We start from the raw sequence: 4,561 nt of genomic DNA, 5'->3' as shown, positions 1-4,561 counted from the left end.
TCCATAAATGATTAGCGACCGATGCATACCTTTTCATATGCAGCATTCTATTCTGGCTCGCCATTACCTTTTTTAATAATAACTTTGGACCTAATAGAGATTTTTGGAAAATTCAAAAGACGTTTGGATCTGAATTAATGTGAAACAAGCAGTTTCTCAATGTAAAGTTGTAGATTTTCTAACACTTAAATAAATAGGGTTTTTGGGGCGAAAAATCGATCTAGCTAATTTTAATTTTTAGAAAATTTCGTTTTGTATGTGTTTTCAGAAACAACTTCATCAAAATGAAAAATACGACTCTTTCAGACATCTATTGATGTTTAACGTAGTTAAGGAAATAAAATACATACATTAGGGGGATGTTCAAATTGGTATTTGTGTGGTGAAATTTTAAACGGTTGTTATATTAGTGGTAAAAATTGTGTCTTTTTAACTCAAAAAATACCGAGCAAAGCAGGTCATTCAGGTACTAATATGTATTATATGGGAATATCAGCCCATGTGTGTTACATGACATGAAAAAAACGAATTCGTAATCACATGGTATTTCAACAATTAACTCAGTCTATTGTTTGTTTTCACTTGTTTTGTCTTATAACTAGACTCGTTTTTTATATTCGGTATGTAAATTATTCACATAATCTAAGCTAATTATGTGCCCCTACTTTAATTACGAATATCTTTCAAATACCTTTACAAATCATCAAATTTAGTAAAAATCGTTTATTTTCGGAATTTTGATTCAACATACTCACAAAATCAAAATTCTTTTGAAAGACAAAGTAAGTCAATATTTTAAAAGAAGAAAAATATATTTATTGTTATGACGATCAAGTTTATGAATTGGGGTTGAGAATCATCAAATTTAATCAAATTCTTAAGATAAGTGTGTTTATTTTCGGTATTTCGAATCATCATACGCACAAAATCAAAATTATTTTGAAAGAAAAAGTTAGTCAATATTTTAAAGGTAAAAATTTTCTAATGTTTTGATGTTAAAGATACATAAATACAATAATTTGTATCAAATATATTTTCATATGCAGATTTTGCTTTTTTTGTTATTGGACACAACGCAACGGTTGATATTATAAATATTTGTTTGAATAAAACAATATTCATTCTGATTACATGAAATGAATACAACTTTTGAAAAGCAGTGTATATTCTAGAATAGTCAATGATAATGTACATACAATATATGAATGTATATATTCAACCATAATATCAACGGTCTTGTGGCGCAACGGATAACGCGTCTGACTACGGATCAGAAGATTCCAGGTTCGAATCCTGGCAAGATCGAATATATTTTTTTTTTACGTTTCATTATTTAATATTGTTGTCTTTACTTTTTTTTTCATTAAACATTATAAAAAGAAAGTTTAATATGAAATACATTCATTCTTAATAACTGGAATTTTTAAAAAAGTATGGTATACAATACTTTGGATATGATTTAAACTAAGTAACAATTTTAATAACCTTCGATAGCTCAGTTGGTAGAGCGGTGGACTGTAGAGGAAATAATCAATAGTAATCCATAGGTCGCTGGTTCAAATCCGGCTCGAAGGAATCTTTTAAAATTTTTTTTTTACAAAAAATATTTATAATTTAAACTTACTTGAATATAAGCGCTTGTTTCAGCCTTTTGAATATTTTTCATATTTCGAATCATGATTTCTGCAAAATTTGTTTTACCTGTAATAACAAACATAAAAAATCAATTATTTACATTGTTTATTCTATAATTTATTTCGTAGCTTAGAAATAATATTGTTATCAAACCAGCACAAATTATTAAAAAAATTTTTTTTTCTTTTCTGTCTGTAATCATGGTAATATGGTAGGTAAGAATCAATTGCCACATTTGGTACCCCGTACAAATACTCATACCGATTTAAGATAGACTACTACGTTCGAAGCTTGTATGAGAAAAGCTTTGATTTAAAATTCCTCCCTAAATGTGAAAATTATAAAAAATAATACTAATAAAATTAAAAGGACGTAAAATTTGCTACAAAATTTCAATCTTATTTGAAACCTCTTTCAGGATTGATTACTGACTTTACCAATTTTACCAATTAACACTAATGTATAACTTTTTAACATTAATGTAAATATTTATGCATAATATATTTTCGAAAAAATGTTAACCTTTCAAAAAGTTAACCGACAGAATTTCGAAAAAATTTCTTTCGAAACGAATTTTCCTACGAAAACTAAAGAAAAATTTTAAGTCAAACGTAGTAGGTATTTTGGGAGGTAAAAATGTTTAACGTAAAAACGATATTGTTTTTATAAGAGATTGGAATTTTACGGCACAGATTTTAAAAATAGAGAAATACAAACAAGGTAGGAATCGAAATCTACATATCTTGCATTCGTGGCACTAAATAGGTCCATTAATTAGATAAATGCATTAGTTGCAAGACGCAATAAGAACAATTTGCAATAATTAAATTTTTATTTTTAATTTAACCACAAGGTATACGCTATATACCACCGAATACCCAAACATTACAGCACTCCCTTTAATATTCTCTGTTTTAAAATTTTACTAATTTCATCAAGAAAAAATTGATAATTATAACAAAATAATTATAATAATAAAATTGTTTTATACGCATATTTTTACTGTTAATTAACTTTAGAACAATAAACTTTTATTTAAATGATAAGTACTTTCATTAATGGGCATTACTTTGCTATGAAAATTATAATTACTAATTGTTTTTGTATTTGTAATTACAAAGTGAGGTATAATTGCAACATATTATAACTGAGAAAATAGTCATATGAAAAGTTTTATCATATAGAGAAGATTACGGTTTTATAATAGAGAATTTTAATCTTTATTGTGTAGACCTTATTCAATTTTATTGACTTTTAGATTTAGCGAAATTTCACTTCTAGGAAAAAAAATTCATTTAAAGATAAAATTTGCATCTCTTCAAAATTAATTGCTGTTCAGATCATACTAAAGGAAAATTGACTTCTATTAAATTTTTTCAGCTGTAGTTTTTACACTAAATTAAATGGCAATGACCCTTACTCAAATTCTGGTCAAGTATAGATAGCTTTGTAAACAAATTATAGTGAAAATTAAGAACAAACTAGCTCGACCCGTGAGGAATTCCGCAGTGCAGTACCTAACAGTGCGGTGGCCAAAACAGGCGAGAGAAATTATTTCGGCAATTTTATTACATATATGATATATAAATTGCGTAATGAACAAAATTAAATGTTAAAATAATGTTTAGCCTATTTATTAGCCTATTAGCCTAAAATTATTTTAAGCCTTTTTTCCTAAGCGGTAAATTTTTAGACCGTGAGTCAATTTTATGTCAGTAGTCATCACGATAAGCTAGAATGAGTGTAAATAATGGAATTTGATAAAGAAATAAGGAAGATAGGCTAGACAATTTATAGATAATAATATTAAGTGTTGTATTTCGACCTCAGAACGTAAAAAAAATACAAAAATAACCTTAGCTTCAACAAATTTCCAAAATGTATTAGAGTGTATTAGAGTTTTGATATAATTTTTGAATTTCTACTTCATCGACCATGTTTCGTTCACGGGACCATTTATAGTAAATTCAGTGTCCCAAAAAGCATATAAATTCGATATCTAATCAATTTTAGGTCTACATCATACATACGGGACTAACATAATTTGAAGTAAGACCAGTGGTGGATTTACACTAGGGGCAGTCGGGGCTAGTTCCCAGGGCGGCAAAATTTGGAATGTGAGAAAATATTTTCTATACAATATATAATTAACTAATTCTTTTAAATAAACATTTTATTTTTCAAGAAATATAATTTATGCATTATGTATCAAATCAAAATTTTGTATATTATAATATAGGAAATTTAAGTGAAAACTATTAAAATAGTTTAATTAATTTATTTCCATAAAGGTTTGCAAAAATAAAATTTGATATTTTTATTTTCTGGAATTGATAAATTAATACAGTTTTTTTTGAAGAATTAAAAATATTTTCAAATTATGTATGTCTTTTTGATAACAGAAACTTTAATTGATCAATGAATTTTCCTGAAATTTGAGAATTATCAAATAATACTAATATCTGGATGACCGAGCTTCGTACGGTTATTCGCCAATAGATGTCAGCAAGAGTCATATTTTTCACTTTAGACTACTCAAACGCCTCCTTTTTGTTATGTTATAATTTGCATTGTATTTCATTAACTACGTTATACACCAATAGATGTCTGATGAATTTTTCATGAAAAGACGGATAAAACGACATTTCTGATAAATGAAACCTAGCTAGATCGACTTATCGCCCCAAAAAACCCCTACATACTCATTTTCATGAAAATCGTTGGAGCCATTTCCAAGATCGTTGATATATATATATATATATATATATATATATATATATATATATATATATATATATATATATATATACAAGAATTGCTCGTTTAAATATATAAGATAAGATTAATTTTAATTTAAAAGAACAGTAATAAATAATATGTAATACATAATAAATTTTTTGCAATTAATTAGTTATTCTAATTTTTT

At 26.4% G+C, this 4,561-nt stretch overlaps 2 non-coding genes across 2 annotated transcripts; both read left to right on the top strand.

Moving 5' to 3' along the window:
• Positions 1-1,232: 1,232 nt before the first annotated feature.
• On the top strand, positions 1,233-1,305 carry Trnar-acg. Its single transcript has one exon. It is a non-coding gene; the product is annotated as a tRNA-Arg (tRNA).
• A 179-nt stretch (positions 1,306-1,484) lies between these two features.
• Positions 1,485-1,575, top strand: Trnay-gua. Its single transcript is given in 2 exon segments — positions 1,485-1,521; positions 1,540-1,575. It is a non-coding gene; the product is annotated as a tRNA-Tyr (tRNA).
• The last annotated feature ends 2,986 nt before the right edge of the window (positions 1,576-4,561 follow it).

This window comes from Chrysoperla carnea, chromosome 2 (assembly GCF_905475395.1).
Source record: "Chrysoperla carnea chromosome 2, inChrCarn1.1, whole genome shotgun sequence".
Classification (NCBI taxonomy): domain Eukaryota; kingdom Metazoa; phylum Arthropoda; class Insecta; order Neuroptera; family Chrysopidae; genus Chrysoperla; species Chrysoperla carnea.
The sequence above is the reverse complement of the archived record's forward strand: the minus strand, read 5'-3'. Positions and strand labels throughout refer to the sequence as shown.